The sequence below is a fragment of the Oncorhynchus kisutch genome, linkage group LG8 (assembly GCF_002021735.2).
Source record: "Oncorhynchus kisutch isolate 150728-3 linkage group LG8, Okis_V2, whole genome shotgun sequence".
Lineage (NCBI taxonomy): Eukaryota > Metazoa > Chordata > Actinopteri > Salmoniformes > Salmonidae > Oncorhynchus > Oncorhynchus kisutch.
The window spans coordinates 61394533-61413656 of NC_034181.2; positions in this window are offsets into that span (position 1 = coordinate 61394533).

A 19124-nucleotide genomic window follows, 5' to 3' on the forward strand; every position below is an offset into this window, starting at 1 on the left:
CAATGGTGACTTTTAATCAGTGACAAAGTTGAATGGCTGTGATAGGAGAAAACTGAGGATGACTCAACATTGTAGTTACTCCACAATACTAACCTAATTTACAGAGTGAAGTGAAGGAAACCTGTACAAAATAAAATAAATATTCCATGCATCCTGTTTGCAAAAAGACACTAAAGAAATATTCACTTTTTATCCTGAATACAAAGTGTTGTGTTTGGAGCAAATCCAATACAACACATTACTGAGTATCCCTCTCCATATTTTCAAGCAAAGTGGTGGCTGCATCATGTTATGGGTATGCTAGTAATTGTTAAGGGCTTGCGAGTTTTTTAGGGTATGCTAGTCATTTTTTAGGGTATGCTAGTCATTTTTTAGGGTATGCTAGTCATTTTTTAGGGTATGCTAGTCATTTTTTAGGGTATGCTAGTCATTTTTTAGGGTATGCTAGTCATTTTTTAGGGTATGCTAGTCATTTTTTAGGGTATGCTAGGGTATGCTAGTAATTGTTAAGGGCTTGGGAGTTTTTAGGATAACAAATAAACATAATGGAGCTAAGCACAGGCAAAATCCTTGAGGAAAACCTGATTCAGTCTGCTTTCCACCTTACACTGGGAGGTGAATTCACCTTTCGGCAGGACAATGGCCTAAAACACAATGTAATGAATACTCAGGGAGAAAAAGGTGTAGATTCACGCGCAGAGCGCGGCAGGTGTATATTTTGCCTTCACAGAAGGCAGGAATCGTGGTCACAGGCAGGCAATGGTCATACACAGGTAGGCAAACAGGCAGGTGAATCAAAACTAGGACTGAAGGATATAACCGGTTGTCACAAACAAGCTAGGAAAAGGCTTAGTAGAGTCAAAAGGAGCAATACCTCACAAAGGCACAAACAGAATGAACTGAACTAAATAAGGAGCTGATGAGACCAGGTGGGTAACTAACACAGGTGAAATCAATGAACAACAATGAAAGACAGGGCTACTTTTTTCACCTTCATTTAACCAGGTCGGAAAGTTGAGAACAAGTTCTCATTTACAATTGCGACCTGGCCAAGATAAAGCAAAGCAGTTCGACACAACACAGAGTTACAAATGGAGTAAAACAAACATACAGTCAATAATACAGTAGAAAAATACGTCTATTTTAAGTCTATCTAGTCTACAATGTGAGAAAATGAGATGAAATAAGGGACGTTCAAAAACACTAAGAAACAGAATACAAGGTTGACTAAGAAAATAAATACTGAACCTTACACACAAGGCCAAATCTACAGTACACTGAAATTGCTTACCAAGAAGACAGTAAGTGTTCCTGAATGGCCCAGTTGCAGTTTTACTTTTATCGGCATGAACATCGATGGCAAGACTTGAAAATGGTTGCCTAGCAATGATCAACAACCAATTTGACAGAGCTCGAAAGATTTTGAAAACAATAATGGTTCAAATATTGAACAATCCAGGTGTGCAAAGCTCTTAGAGACTTACCCGGAACAACGCACAGCTGTAGTCGCTGCAAAAGGTGTTTCTAACATCTATTGACTCGGGGTGTGAATACTTACACAACCATTCAAAAGTTTGGGGTCACTTAGAAATGTCCTTATTTTTTAAAGAAAGACAATTTTTCTGTCCATTAAAGTAACATAATTGCAAAAGGGTTTTCTAATGATCAATTATCCTTTTAAAATGATAAACTTGGATTAGCTAATACAACGTGCCATTGGAACACAGGAGTGATGGTTGCTGATAATGGGCCTCTGTACGCCTATGTAGATATTCCATTAAAAATCTGCCGTTTCCAACTACAATAGTCATCTACAACATTAACAATGTCTACACTGTATTTCTGAAAAATGTGCTTTTCTTTCAAAAACAATGACATTTCTAAGTGACCCCAAACTTTTGAACGGTGGTGTATGTAAATGAGATATTTCTGTATTTCATTTTCAATAAATTGGCAAAATATTGTGTGTATATGGGTGACAAAAATATGTATTTAATCCATTTTTAATTCAGGCTGTGGAACAAAATGTAGAATAAGTCTGGGGTATGACTACTTTTTGAAGGCACTGTAAATGCAAGCTCTCATCTGAACATTAATAAACAGGCCATTTTAATTACACGCGACAGGGCAAGATAACGAACCATAGTGGTACCATCGCAAAATGGCTACATATTTTGCCCTGATGCGATTAGACCTCTTTGTAGCCATTTTGCAACGGCTCCACTAATGCATTTCTCGTAGGCCTTGTCAGGGCTTTGAACCTGCTGAGCTCTAATCATTTCCCGACCTCTACCTAGAATTGAGCACCTGGCCTAGGCCTTGTTAAATTAGCTCACTTATACTGGCTGCTCCCCTGAGCAGTGGACTAATTATTACCAGAAATACCTAACCACAGCTAAACAAACCTTGTTATTAACCTCACATACACACCTGTTAGGCCTACATATTGCACAAACCCACCTGTTACTGTACTACTGTACCTACCATATCTAAAAATTGTAAGTTCATACGTAATATTCTGAAAAAAGTAGCTAATGGTGTGTCCTTACCCTGTCCCCTTAACCACCCTTTCTATTTCTTCATGTCTGTCTTTGTCCAACCGTATGGAAGCCCTTTCCTGCACAAAGAACATCAAATTTGACTACTAATGAGACAGTAAGTCATAATTATGAGATAGAAAGTCATTACTATGAGACAGAAAGTCATATCTTTTAGAAATCTAGTCATAATAATGAGATCCCAAGCCATAATTATTAGATGGCAAGTCAGATACATTTAGGCAATCTGTATCACATAAATCATACGTTGTGTGTGTGTGTGTGTGTGTGTGTGTGTGTGTGTGTGTGTGTGTGTGTGTGTGTGTGTGTGTGTGTGTGTGTGTGTGTGTGTGTGTGTGTGTGTGTGTGTGTGTGTGTGTGAGAGAGAGAGAGAGAGAGAGCGAGAGAGAGAGTTTGTGGTGATATTGTTCCATATGAATGGATTGGAGAGTTTTGTTGATGTGAGTTGGTGCCTGTTTTATAACATCTGGTTGACATCCGATTTAATATCTGGTTGACATCCGATTTAATATCTGGTTGACATCCGATTTAATGAATTGATTCATTCAATTCAATTCGTTAAAGGGGCAATCTGGGATTGGTACATCCTGTCACGACTCAGTGAATCCCAGATTACCCCTTTAAAAAGCGTCGACCTGCAGGGCTACTCAATGTCCATGATCCAGACTTACAATCCCATTATAATGACTTACTAATTCATTTGGATTATTACATAAATATGACTTACTATCTCATAACTCCTAGTCAGAACTTGGGGTGTGGCGGGAATGGGCCGGCCCTCTTAGTGTTAAAAAGTGAGGTAATGGTGTAATGTGCAGAACATCTGCTGTAGCATGATATGTTTGGGCACTTGGCAAAAACAAAGTAAAGGGAGAAATGCCTCAATTTGTAGCAGGACCAACCCATTACTCATAAACTACACATGCGTATGGAGTGTGTGTTAGACTTTGAGCAAACAGAATGCACATATGGAATGGGAACATTAGATGTGTTTCGATCAGTTTGTGGCCTAAACGACAGCTCAAAACACTTTCTCTGGAGTCCTATTTGCTTATGTCTAGATTGCTTAATGAAATGGGTACATCGAGGGAAATTCACTTTGTTTAATGTACTGAAATTTGTGTCCCTCTTGGATTTTAGGCATCGTGGCTTTGCAAGCTGTGACATCTGGCCCATGCTTGCTCATGATTAGACTCCACCTGCTTTAGGGCAGAGAGGTAACCTTGTAAACAGTCTGAGTCTCAGTGGAGCACCAGCTCTGTTTCTGGCCCGCAGCAAAAACAGCCACCTCACCGCCACGCTTACTCAAGTCCCGCTGGCTCAAACCACACATTCGGGCATGCAGGCCGGCACGCACAGAAGAGAAGGACACTAGAAGGGTTCAAGGGAGGATGATGGATGTTGATTATAGTCATGATGGTCAACAGTGATCCTCAGTACATCTGTAGCATATTCCTCATCAGAGAATTATTGTTCCCCACGCTTGCGTCTTCGTATACAGTCCAGGGTCAGAGGAAGTGGCTCCGTTAGGGTCACATGATCTATCCGGGTCACTCTTTTTCCCGAGAGAAAGTTCTGTCCTTGTTGCCATGGCAACAGGGTCCTGTGGACCCTGAGTTCTGACTCTAGTTCCCGCAACCCCCCCCCCCCCAGCTGTTGTGACATTTGAGTGTGGAGGACTCAAGAGAGACACGGACCTCACAACTGTATTGGAAGTACACAGATAGCGACTGTAGCATGTTTCATATTACACAAATTGTCTGTCCCTAATATTACCACAATATACCACATTTTTATGAAGTTCCAGATTAACTGGAAGGCCGCACGAACGTTGTCATCTGTCAGAGTAATTTACTGTTTACGCCGTTTAAAGTACAAAGGGCTCCAGATGAGGAAATAAATGGTAGACCTGATATGCGTGTTTTATGATGCAGGCCCCCCTCTCCTCTGTATAGTAAAACCCTGTGGAACCCTGTTTAACCGGAGGTTTATGTTTAGGAGAGAGGAGGTAAGTCTTCCCTCTCAGAACTCCATGTCACATTAAACACAAGCCTCACAACCCTACCCCAGGGATCAGCCTGGAACACAGAGGGCAACGACCAAGCGTCTATTAAACACACCCTCTGATAGTGGAACCTGTAACAAATCAAAAATCAAAAATCAAATCAAATTTATTTGTCACATACACATGGTTAGCAGATGTTAATGCGAGTGTAGCGAAATGCTTGTGCTTCTAGTTCCGACAATGCAGTAATAACGAACAAGTAATCTAACTAACAATTTTAAAAAAACTACTGTCTTATACACAGTGTAAGGGGATAAAGAATATGTACATAAGGATATATGAATGAGTGATGGTACAGAGCAGCATAGGCAAGATACAGTAGATGATATCGAGTACAGTATATACATATGAGATGAGTATGTAAACCAAGTGGCATAGTTAAAGTGGCTAGTGATACAGTGCCTTGCGAAAGTATTCGGCCCCCTTGAACTTTGCGACCTTTTGCCACATTTCAGGCTTCAAACATAAAGATATAAAACTGTATTTTTTTGTGAAGAATCAACAACAAGTGGGACACAATCATGAAGTGGAACGACATTTATTGGATATTTCAAACTTCTTTAACAAATCAAAAACTGAAAAATTGGGTGTGCAAAAGTATTCAGCCCCTTTACTTTCAGTGCAGCAAACTCTCTCCAGAAGTTCAGTGAGGATCTCTGAATGATCCAATGTTGACCTAAATGACTAATGATGATAAATACAATCCACCTGTGTGTAATCAAGTCTCCGTATAAATGCACCTGCACTGTGATAGTCTCAGAGGTCCGTTAAAAGCACAGAGAGCATCATGAAGAACAAGGAACACACCAGGCAGGTCCGAGATACTGTTGTGAAGAAGTTTAAAGCCGGATTTGGATACAAAAAGATTTCCCAAGCTTTAAACATCCCAAGGAGCACTGTGCAAGCGATAATATTGAAATGGAAGGAGTATCAGACCACTGCAAATCTACCACGACCTGTGGTCCCTCTAAACTTTCAGTTCATACAAGGAGAAGACTGATCAGAGATGCAGCCACGAGGCCCATGATCACTCTGGATGAACTGCAGAGATCTACAGCTGAGGTGGGAGACTCTGTCCATAGAACAACAATCAGTCGTATATTGCACAAATCTGGCCTTTATGGAAGAGTGGCAAGAAGAAAGCCATTTCTTAAAGATATCCATAAAAAGTGTTGTTTAAAGTTTGCCACAAGCCACCTGGGAGACACACCAAACATGTGGAAGAAGGTGCACTGGTCAGATGAAACCAAAATGTAACTTTTTTGCAACAATGCAAAACGTTATGTTTGGCGTAAAAGCAACACATGGTTAAAATTGATGGGAAGATGGATGGAGCCAAATACAGGACCATTCTGGAAGAAAACCTGATGGAGTCTGCAAGAGACCTGAGACTGGGACGGAGATTTGTCTTCCAACAAGACAATGATCCAAAACATAAAGCAAAATCTACAATGGAATGGTTCAAAAATAAACATATCCAGGTGTTAGAATGGCCAAGTAAAAGTCCAGACCTGAATCCAATCGAGAATCTGTGGAAAGAACTGAAAACTGCTGTTCACAAATGCTCTCCATCCAACCTCACTGAGCTCGAGCTGTTTTGCAAGGAGGAATGGGAAAAAAAATCAGTCTCTCGATGTGCAAAACTGATAGAGACATACCCCAAGCGACTTACAGCTGTAATCGCAGCAAAAGGTGGCACTACAAAGTATTAACTTAAGGGGGCTGAATAATTTTGCACGCCCAATTTTTCAGTTTTTGATTTGTTAAAAAAGTTTGAAATATCCAATAAATGTCGTTCCACTTCATGATTGTGTCCCACTTGTTGTTGATTCTTCACAAAAAAATACAGTTTTATATCTTTATGTTTGAAGCCTGAAATGTGGCAAAAGGTCGCAAAGTTCAAGGGGGCCGAATACTTTCGCAAGGCACTGTACATGTATTACATAAGGATGCAGTCGATGATATAGAGTACAGAGTAACACTGTGTGTGTGTGTGTGTGTGTGTGTGTGTGTGTGCGTGTGTGTGCGTGCGTGCGTGTGTGGTTATGTGCATGCTTGTGTAGTTATGTGCATGGGGGTGTGTGTTTAGTTATTGTGCACCTATGTGTGTGATGCACCCACTAAGCCTGTATATAGAACAGGTGTATGTTGGACCCCTGAGTGAATGAGTGAGCAGAACCAGACCGTGGTCTGACTGATGCTAAACCCATTACGGTAATGAGGAGGAAAGGCTATGAAATGACATGGTGTAATTGGGTTAAAGAGGAGAGCATCATGAGGGAATCTTACTGCTGACGTCATATGGTGGCAAGCACACGGCCTCTCCATAAAGAAGCTATCACAATATGCGTGTGACTGGGTCAGGGAAGTAATGTAGCATTTAGTGTTGTGAAGATTGCTTGGTGACCCGTCAAAACAACGGCCGAGCCACAAAATACCATTGGGTTTAGTAAAATGGGCATTTGTGGTGAAAATAATCCATTTGTTTTGTAGTTCATCTCGGCAACTGATGTTTTTCAATGCCTCAGCATAGGGGGCCATGGCAACAGATTCCACACTTGCTCACATGCCATTCACCATGTCCATGACAAAAGCCTTTATCAAATCAAATCATTTTTGGGGGGTCAGATGTTATTGTGAGTGTAGCGAAATGCTTGTGCTTCTAGATCTGACAGTGCAGCAATATCTAACAAGTAATATCTAACAATTTCACCACAAATACCTAATAGACACAAATCTAAGTAAAGGAATGGAATTAAGAATATATAAATATATGGATGAGCAATGTCAGAGTGGCATAGACTATGATAGAGTAGATAGTATAGAATACAGTATATACATATGAGATGAGTAATGCAGGATATGTAAACATTATTAAAGTGACATTATTAAAGTGACTAGTGTCCCATTTATTAAAGTGGCCAATGATTTCAAGTCTGTGTATGTAGGCAGCAACCTCTCTGTGCTAGCGATGGCTATTTAACAGTCTGATGGCCATGATATGAAAGCTGTTTTTCAGTCTCGGTCCTAGCTTTGATGCACCTGTACTGACCTCACTTTCTGGATGATAGCGGGGTGAACAGGCAGTGGCTCGGGTGGTTGTTGACCTTGATGATCTTTTTGGCCTTCCTGTGACATCAGGTGCTGTATGTGTCCTGGAGGGTAGATAGTTTGCCCCCAGTGATGTGTTGTGCAGACCACACCACCCTCTGGAGAGCCCTGCGGTTGTGGGCGGGGCAGTTGCCGTACCAGGCGGTGATATAGCTCGACAGGGTGCTCTTAATTGTGCATCTGTAAAGGTCTGTGAGGGTTTTAGGTGACAAGCCACATTTCTTCAGCCTCCTGAGGTTAAAGAGGCGCTGTTGCGCCTTCTTCACCACACTGTCTGTGTGGGTGGACCATTTGAAAATCAAATCAAACTTTATTTGTCACATGCGCCGAATACAACATGTGTAGACCTTACCGTGAAATGCATATTTACAAGCCCTTAACCAACCGTACAGTTCAAGAAGAGTTGTCACGCCCTGACCTTAGTTATCTATGTTTTTTGTATGATTTTGTTCAGGTCAGGGTGTGACGAGGGTGGGTATGTGTGTTTTTTGTCTTGTCTAGGGGTTTATCTATATCTATGGGTTTTTTGTATGTCTAGGTATTTGTAGGTCTATGGTGGCCTGAATTGGTTCCCAATCAGAGACAGCTGTTTATCGGTGTCTCTGATTGGGGATCCTATTTAGGTTGCCATTGTCCATTTTGGTTTTGTGGGTTATTGTTTATGTGTAGTTGCCTGTCAGCACTCGTGTGATACACTGTAGCGTCACGTTCATTTTGTTAGTTTGTTTTGTGTTATTTCTTCATTTAAAGAGGAATGTGTTCATATCACGCTGCACCTTGAACTCATCGTTTATGACGAGGACCTTGAAACTCTCGACCCGCTCCACTCCAGCCCATTGATGTTAATAAGGGCCTGTTTGGCCCGCCTTTTCCTGTAGTCCACAATCAGCTCCTTTGTCTTGCTCACATTGAGGGAGAGGCTGTTGTCCTGGCACCACACTGCTAGGTCTCTGACCTCCTCCCTATAGGCTGTCCCATTGTTGTCGGGGATCAGGCCGACCGCTGTTGTGTCGTCAGCAAACTTAATGATGGTGTTGGAGTCGTGTTTGGCCACGCAGTCGTGGGTGAACAGGGAGAACATTTCAGTTTGCCGGTGATATGTACGCCGAGGAACTGACACGGACAAACTTTACTGCTGTAAACTCTCCCTTTATCTGTCTTTGTTTCTCTCTGTCTCTTCGTCTATCTGTTTTGTCTCTCGCTTTCTCTCTCTCTCTCCATCTCCCTCTCCCACTCTCTCTCTCCAAGAGATGAAGCAGAAAACAACAGACAGCATCCAAAGCAAATAACTTCGATAGGTGTGTGTTTGCTTTCCCCTCCATGTGTGTGTGTGGGACTAGACCTGTTTGTTCATAGCGAGTCATTCAACAGACTCAGCAGCAGCACACTGTTTGTTCAGTGCCCTGAGAGGAGATTAGTCAGACATTCCCTGCCCATGATGTCTAGGGATCCTGCTGCAGCTGCTTGGGCACCAGCTCCGGAGACCCCCACCAGGGCAGCCAGGCAGCATCTGGAGGGCACACTGCCCAGAGAGAGGCTGTGTTTGTGGGTCGCCTAAGAGGGGTGAGCCCTGAGAAGGTGGTGGTCTGTAGATGGAGTCATGTTTTCCCCCCAGATGAGGTAGAGTGCAGAAGGCCTCTTATAAAGCAGAGAGAGATGCACATGCTAAACGGAGACTAAAGTTAAGTCAAATTATATTTGTCACATGCTCCGAATATAACGGGTGTGGTAGACCTTACAGTGAAATGCTTACTTTACAAGCCCTTAACCATCAATGCAGTTTTAAGAAAATACCAAAAAAAGTAAGAGATAAGAATAACAAATAATTAAAGAGCAGCAGTAAATAACAATAGCGGGGCTATATACAGAGGGTACCGGTACAGAGTCAATGTGCGGGGGCACCGGTGTCGAGGTAACTGAGGTAATAGGTACATGTAGGTAGAGGTTATTAAAGTGACTAGGCATAGATAATAACAAAGAGTAGCAGCAGCGTAGAAGACGGGGGGGCGGAGGCGGCAATGCAAATAGTCTGGGTAGCCATTTGATTAGATGTTCAGGAGTCTTATGGCTTGGGGGTAGAAGCTGCTTAGAAGCCTCTTGGACCTAGACTTGGCACTCCGGTACTGCTTGCCGTGCGGTAGCAGAGAGAACCGTCTATGGACTGGGGTGGCTTGCGGTCAGAGGCCGAGCAGTTGCCATACCAGGCAGTGACACAACCCATCAGGATGCTCCGATGATGCAGCTATAAAACCTTTTGAGGATCTGAGGACCCATGCCAAATCTTTTCAGTCTCCTAAGGGGGAATAGGTTTTGTTGTGCCCTCTTCACGACTGTCTTGGTGTGCTTGGACCATGTTAGTTTGTTGGTGATGTGGACACCAAGGAACTTGAAGCTCTCAACCTGCTCCACTACATCCCCGTCGATGAGAATGGGGGCATGCTCGGTCCTCCTTTTCCTGTAGTCCACAATCATCTCCTTTGTCTTGATCACGCTGAGGGAGAAGTTGTTGTCCTTGCGCCACACGGTCAGGCCTCTGACCTCCTCCCTATAGGCTGTCTCATCGTTGTCGGTGATCAGGCTTACCACTGTTGTGTCACTTCCCAGGCTTTGTTTACAATGGCTGCACGCTCACAGCAATGAAGGCAATTGAGGTTTCAGCCCTGTCAGGGGCTTTTCAATGCCTGCCACCCTATCATTTCATGTCAGCATCTATTTCTCTCTTTATCTCCTCAGTGTTCCTCCCTATCTCTGTGTTCCTCTCTATCTCCTCAGTGTTCCTCCCTATCTCTCAGTGTTCCTCCCTATCTCTCAGTGTTCCTCTCTATCTCCTCAGTGTTCCTCTCTATCTCCTCAGTGTTCCTCTCTATCTCCTCAGTGTTCCTCTCTATCTCCTCAGTGTTCCTCTCTATCTCTGTGTTCCTCCCTATCTCCTCAGTGTTCCTCCCTATCTCCTCAGTGTTCCTCCCTATCTCCTCAGTGTTCCTCCCTATCTCCTCAGTGTTCCTCCCTATCTCCTCAGTGTTCCTCCCTATCTCTCCCCGCCGTATGTTTTTCTGTCGTGCTCTTTCACTCCCTCCCTCTACATTGCATCTCATCTGTTCCTTTAGAGCCCCTGATCTGATACCTGATCATTCTATGACCCGGGACAGTATTGGACACACATGTCCCTGCCTTCAACCAGCTGGCCCTTTTAAATGGTGACATTACTGCAGTAAGGCAGTAAAGGACTGCAGCTGAGGGCCACCATACACCCTCAGAAGAATCCAGTCCCCTCAGATCTGAACCAGGTGTGACACTGTAAAATGTATTGTGAAGGAGACGTACCACAGATGGAGAGAAGGAGGAAGTGTAATATAGAGAATATCCCTCTTTTCCTCAAATGCCTGTCATTTTATTTATGTCATGCAGATGCTTGCATTGTCACTCCTCCCATCCCTTCCTCGCCTTGGTTTTAATAAGTACTTTTTTATCACATGGCCGTTCCAGAATAAAGGAGCCTTTGCAGGGTGAGAGAGTCTGGTCCAGTTCTCGCCTCAACATGCATTCCTGCCCACATTCCATACCAGGGCACTTGTTAATTGAATAGTTTCATTGTGCTCTGACTGTGCCATGGGATCTGTATCTGGAAGGTAGGACAGTTACTTTGTCTGAGTTAGCGGGGATTCCATCTGCGGAACGTGTAATACGGACAGAACGTAGATAAACTAAGGCAATGTGTAATTATTATTGACTGGACAATATCTCTATTGACTGGCATCATAGAGAATTAGCAGGATGGATTAGCTGTGTATAAACAAGTATCCAAGTCTGTTCCCCACAAGAAAAGACGAGTCAGAGTATCTCTAGCAGCAGCACTCCTCAAAAAGCACTATATCAGCAGAGACACAGAGGGGATTAGAGGGAGGGAGAGAGAGAGAGGTTGGATGAAAGGACTTCTGAAGGCCAGATAAGCCAGACAAATGACAGAGTTGCACCATGTCTCCCCTATAGGCCTGCATTGGAAGGGAGGAAGACTGATTGAGTTCATAGAACTACTATATCTACTTCAGCAGGGTGGTACTGAGAACCTCACGGGAACGGTGGTTGAAGTGAGAGCAACACTGTGTGAATCAGTGAGTGAGTGAGGGAATCTGCACAATAATGTTTCACACACAGTGTTGTTGCTAGAATGGAACTGATGGACAAACAGGGCACAAGACGGAGAGAGAGAAAATGAGAGAATGCATGCTTGAGGACAGTTAAAAAACATTCCTCTGGGAGAGCATGGTGCCGTCTTTGGCACCCCTCTGCCAGACACTCTCCTGTCTGATTCCCCTGCCTTGTGAGCTGGCATGGTATGTGTTGATTGTGTTGTTGTGTGCCACTCTGGAATGCAAACAGATAGCTATCTCTCCCCATCCCTCCCCCTACCCGCCACAGGAGGCAGCCTGGGTATTTATTCTATCCACTCTTGTCATGCACACTTTGAGCTAGATGGAGATAAAAACCCATTCATGCATACAACCCACCGTGCACTGCATTCTCCGCTAATGACAGGCTAGTTTGGGCTAGGCGTGTTTCCTTGAAATATCAGGGACACACAACCATGTTCTGTCTGTGTGTACTGGACATGCCCTGTTGGGGGGCTCTCTGAGGGCATTCTGAGTCTCTTTCTGCCCTAACAGGACTATCTAACCTATGTGTCACCATGACAGTGAGAGCAGACCTACAGATACAGGAGCTCTACTTTGGCAGGATGACTGGTGCCCTGTTCAGTGTCAGATAGGACAGAAGCCCTGGTACTGACCTCTGACAACCTAAAGGTGTTGGGCGCTCTGGCCCCATGGACTGGACCACACAGAGACCCCCCACATCCCTTATATCTGTGTGTTGGTGGACTTTCCCTCTCACTGGAACAGGGATATGGATCATACCTTTGGAATGGGAACTCCCAGGCACCCCTCTGTCTCTCTGCTCTATATCATAGTCCAGGAGACAAGCCATGGATTCCTCACTAAGGCTTTCTAAGACAAGTTCTGGGAAACACTCTGGAGATCCCGTCAGGAGACTGTCTCTGAGTTAAAAGGGCAATCTGCAGTTCAAACAACAACAAAGCAGACACCCCGCCACTGTTTTTGTTAAACATTCTACCACAGCGACCATGTTATTTTTGTGAAGCCAATTTGATTCGGAGTTCAGATAGAAATAGTTTGTATGTAAAAACTACTTCGAAGATGAATACTTAAGGTTTTTCCCGAAATCACTTCACTTGCGCAAAAGAAAGAAGCCTGCGCTTCTAACTCTGATTAAGGTGCTTATACAGTATGTGCTAATATTTCAGAATATTGCTCAGAACACCAAGTGTTTTAAATCGGCTTGTACGTCCTTTATGACCGTACACCGGTTAAGATAAACAGATGAAGGTGTTTAAATTAATCATTCTCTACTCTGCCGTTTAATATTCAATTATTAGTATGCATGTAAATGTACTCACTGAGGGTGAAACTTGTTACTATGACCTCATGAAGTCACACCTCCAGCTGGAAGTTGACTCTGCATCTGTGTCTTTAAATCATCTAGTGCATTAAAAACTTGGAACTGTCACCCAAAGTCCCAGACTGTCACCTGACCACCCAACTGACCTGGAGCCCCACACGCATGCATACGTACACACACACACACACACGCACACACACACACACGCACGCACGCACGCACGCACGCACGCACGCACAGACCTGGTCTTCGTCACTGTGCCTCTCCCAGGATGACCACACACCCAGTTTAAGACCAGGGTCAGGTTGCAAGACAGACAGAGATACCCCTTTACCCCCTTTTCCCCAGAATGTCTGGTCAGTCATTCATCCCAGAGATATGTCAACAGGTGCTCACATCAAAAAGCTCTTCATAATAGCCTCCGTCCATCATGTTTGATGTAAAAATGTAACCCGTAGCTGCTGGCTTTGACAATTTCTCCCCTCTCGTATATGCTCTGCTATCTGTGTCGTTTGGCCAGAGTAAAGATATGGTGGGAGTGAGGCTGATACTCTGTCAGAGCCCCTGGTCTGTCTATGTGTCTTCTAAACCCGCCTAACCTCCAGGTCACCCTGTGTCTGTCTGTCTGCTGCTTCATGTTCACAAAGAAGTAGACGCAGCACTCTCACAGCTGCCATGCCTCTACAATCAGCCCCAACCCCCCTCCACCTCCGGCAGATCTGCCTCCCTGACCCAAAGGAATTGGCCACATCTGCCATGACCTCAACCTGTGGCAGTAGACATAGAGCTTTTAATAAAGACACACTACCCCCCGCCAGCCAGCGTCTCTCTAATGCTCCACAGATACGCAGAGCAGTGATCAGACACACACACGTTCCTCATATCCGCCTGTTAAAGCCAGACACCCCCTCTCCACCTCACCCTGCCGCCAGCACCCCTGTCTACACTGTGTTCTCCTATAAAACTGTCAAGCGTGCGCTGAACCAGCAGAGCCAGACAATGCGATACTCCCAGCGTAGGAGACTTTCAAAAACCTTGGGGAGACAGTGAGGACAGGTATGCACACACAAGTACACACGCATAGGTATACGGATAAACACACACACGCACACGGCAGGGACACATGGAGGAGGAATAGACTACAGTAACCCCTCCATTAGGTGCCTTGTTAACTCCGGGTAATTTGGTATAATTTAGCACTAGCTGCTGGCTCCTCTCTGGGTGGGGGAGTGTTTCAGTCCCGCTGACCGCTGGCTCCATCAAGTTCAAACTCCCACGTAATGTGAGTCCACCAGAAGTTCAGCCAACACGACTGGCACAGTGCATTGTGGGAGCTGGGCCAGAACGTCTTCTCTCAGTCCTAATATCAGTTAATATGAATCCATGTGCGGTTACTGCATATAAATGCATACACTAATGCAGAATCAAATATAAACATTTGCTGCATGGGAAAACTTCTTCTTTACGGAACCATTCTCCCTATCCCATAACATCTGAGAGTAGAGTACATTGTATGACTGTGGGAACTTGGGGATAGAGATGTGGTTGAAAGGGTACATGGCTGTGGGCCTACAGTATGTGGATAAAATAGTCTTCCTGTCTCTAAGCCTCTGTCTCCTACATCCACCAGGCAAGGTCTCTAATGATTGGCTGGCCAGTGATCCCGATAGTGGTCTATAACGCATGAGGTCATTTACATCTGCCAAAGAGAGCAAGGTATTGACCTGTACTGCTCTTTTATATACTGTGAAAAGGGAAAACCAGACAGAGTTAGGTCACCCCCAAATGCAGCAGGACTTTCCCCCCCAGCCTCTCTGGGATCTCGGCACCATTGTTTGGTGTCCCCGGTGCAGGTTAGTGTTAGTGTTTTTGGCAGGTTATTACTTTAACCTATGATATCATCCACCTCATTGAGGGGCAAGGGCTCGTGGGGGAAGTTGAAGTGAATACATCTCCAAAACAGGACCGTGCTAGAAGACTAGGCACCAAAAAATGACCTCAATGGACCAGCACAGCAAATAATGACGCCATTCCATGGCACCAACAGGTCCCATGGCAGTGGTGCTACATCATGCAACTAGAACTACATCATATCCCAGCCAAATGTACGCTATCTGAGAGCTGTGCCCATGCACATGTAACAGTACTCTTCCTGCGCTGTAGTACATCGACACAGACTCCTACTTGTAGCACCAGTCATAGATTTTGTACTGTATATACAGTATGTGGTCGTGGTGGAGTAGGGGCCTGAGGGCACCCAGTCTGTGAATGTACTGTATATACAGTATGTGGTCGTGGTGGAGTAGGGGCCTGAGGGCACCCAGTCTGTGAATGTACTGTATATACAGTATGTGGTCGTGGTGGAGTAGGGGCCTGAGGGCACCCAGTCTGTGAATGTACTGTATATACAGTATGTGGTCGTGGTGGAGTAGGGGCCTGAGGGCACCCAGTCTGTGAATGTACTGTATATACAGTATGTGGTCGTGGTGGAGTAGGGGCCTGAGGGCACCCAGTCTGTGAATGTACTGTATATACAGTATGTGGTCGTGGTGGAGTAGGGGCCTGAGGGCACCCAGTCTGTGAATGTACTGTAATGTTTTTAAAATGGTAAAAACTGCTTTCATTTTGCTGGACACCAGGAAGACTAATAGGGATCCATACTAAATACAAAATAGATGTTTCTGAACAGCACATCACGTCATGCAATGCACGGTTCACCATCCAACTCTGCACTCATGCACGCTGGTTTGGTGCTTGTTCACTGGGGCAACGTAGTTACCAAAATTATACAAGAAGTACAATACATAATATAATATTTTTAACAAAATTGCAAGTCATGCATTGCACGGCTTACCATCAAACTCCGCACTCACGCACTGTACAAATTATACAAAACTCCCCCACCAGACACAGTAAGTTGCTAGCTAGCATTAGCTGGAATTCTCTACAACAAAATGCACAACAAATATGCAAAAAAAACGCTGTGTCTTATGTGTGATGTTCTAATAACATTTACAAATGCATTTATATAAATTGTACATTCAAATCATCACTTGGGAGTATAAAAATCACATTTGATGTACAGTACAGTGCTTTGCACCAACAATTTACCACTAGTTTGGTGCTTGTTCACTGGGACGATTCTAACTTAAAAATCCCCCCTCGTAAGCAAGCCACGCAAATCCAGCCAATAAGATGCCATGTTGAGTAGATGAAGGCAAGACAAAACTAAAACCAAAAACCCATTGGCTTAACAATAAAGTGGCAAGGAGAATCATCAATATAACCCTTTTACACATAGTCAGAGTTCACGGAGACCAGGGACAGAGTGGGAGGGGGGAGGGGGGGCAGTAACGTCAGAGGTGAGGGATCACTGGAACACATGCACACACACTACGCACCAGCACACATCTGGTTATAGTGGAAACGGAGCAGAGGATGCTGACTAAACTGAACTCCATTGTACTCATCAAACTCAACCTCATCATCAATGTTGCTATGATAGTTGTCATTATTATAATTTGACCACAATACACTGAGGATTGGGCATTACGTCTCCAGGAACAGAAGAGCTCTGGGTAACAGACAGTCTATGACTGAAATACTGGCAGTTCTGATGCTTCTCTCTGTCATCTGTGAGCTGTCTTCCTCTTTCGAGACCCCCCCCCACCCAGCGTGGCTTATGCTTCCTGCAGGTATTCTCAATCCCCCCCTTAGATCCAGCAATCTGGAGGAGATGACGAGAAGCAAAAGACATTCATATTCTTTTTCAAATCCCCAATTATGTAAATTACAGCATACAAAAAATCTGCACAAAGCTGGCTCTCTAAACATGTCTTTGATTGCAGTGGCTAAAGTCTGTTGTTGTCTCCAGTAAACAAATGAGGTCAGCAATTACGCCTGTTAGGGGGCCTACGCTGGGGAAAATTCATTTATACAGCTGCCATCTGTACTGCTAGTACAGAATCAGTAGAGTTCAGATGAAGGTCAAGTCGAGGCTAGCATTCTCCCTTCATCTAGTGTAAATTAATACTTTTGTATGTAATAGTAATAGCTCCTCTTGAGTCACTTTGATGGGAATTGATCAATGCAGTGGTGGCAGTTATTGCCCAGTGAACCCCCATTATTGTTTATGACCTTGTGTTTCAAGATAATGGGCATTTCCCGATACTGATCCATAAGTAGACGGGGTCCTGTGACAATATACCCGTCACTAGACTAGCGGGGCTCTGATTTTATCTGGATTTCACTGGCGTCACACTGACCCACTCCAATGACATAAGGAGACAGACTGTAGTGGAATTGATGTAATGCTCTTATATGTGGTCTGACTGTGCACACTAGGCTGAACACATATTGCACAGTATGTGGCATGGACAGCTTAACCACTGAAAACAACAGGGTAGCCTCAGACTGGCGCGGTGTGTTTGCTTGCGTAGGGGGTCAATTGCAGAGGAACAGAATTACATAGATCTTAATGGGAATGGGAGACGGCATGGTAAAAAATAACATGATTATGGAACAGCAATCAAATGTAAGGACGGTTCCGCCACCTACGAAATCCACATCTAAGGCAGGTATGCGTGTTGTTGATTGGAGCTTTGATGCACCTCAGTGGAAAGGGGAGTGAATGTGGTGAGTCTTGTCTTTCTACTATGAGGGCGTCGCTGACTTAGCTCGCTAGTAATTGATTGGGTGGGAGGATTGGTTTGGAGGGATTAAAGTGTGGTTCAAATCAGTGGAGTTTGTCTCTATGTGGAGGCGGGTGGGTTTCTATCCCCACACCACAATGACCACTCTTGTCCCTCTCAGACAGCACCAGGCCAAAGAGCACCAGACGTGATTGACAAAAGTAAAAATGGATAGAGGGGGGCAGGAGGTTGACACGTCCAGTCCCTGGGGCTGTTTGTAAATACAGTCATCTGAGTGCCAAGGCACGAGCATGACATCACTCAATGTCAACGATCCAATGAGAGAGAGAGATGATTGGGATGAATTTCCTATGGGATTTTATTTCGCGCTGTTTGACTGGTAGGGCCATGTGCTGGAATCTGCCTTGTCATGAGCGTATGGTCTCTCAATGACCTTTCAGATTGTGCATTGTGAATTTGATCTGCTGGAATCCATGTTGGTCTTGATGACAGTTAGGATTTTAGTCTATTCTATATAAAATCATATCTTTGATACACACAAAATCCCTTTCCCTAATGACGTTCCAACTCATATCTCACCCAATGCCAAGCAACTCATCATTGCAGTTCAGGGATCAACAGTTCATACCACTCAGTCCTTATGAGTTCAGATAATGTGTAAATGAAACAATATGCTCAGCTCAAATCCACAAATTCTCAATATTATAATGTTATAAAACCTGCCACTTTTTCCCCTATGATACATTTTCTCTGCAAAGTCCTTTTAGCAAAATACTTTTCTTGGTACTGATGCACAAAGACACAAACCACCATGCATAATTCCAATGTGTATAATTCATTTGGTCAAAGGTCATGCCTATTCATCATAATTCAGGGTCCATGCCTCACTGATGCTGGTTGGACCGCCTTGGCCTTTGGAAATCTGTAATCCCCCTGTACATTTACTGAACACAAATATAAATGCAATATGCAAAGTGTTGGTCCCATGTTTCATGAGCTGAAATAAAAGATCCAAGAAATGTTCTATACTCACAACAACAAGAATTATCTCAAATTCTGTGCAGAAAGTGTTTACATCCCTGTTAGTGAGCATTTCTTCTTTGACAAGATAATCCATCCACCTGACAGGTGTGGCATATCAAGGAGCTGATTAAACATCATGATCATTACACAGGTGCACCTTGTGCTGGGGACAATAAAAGTTTTGTCACTACACAATGCCACAGATGTCTCAGGTTTTGTGTGCAATTGGCATGCTGATTG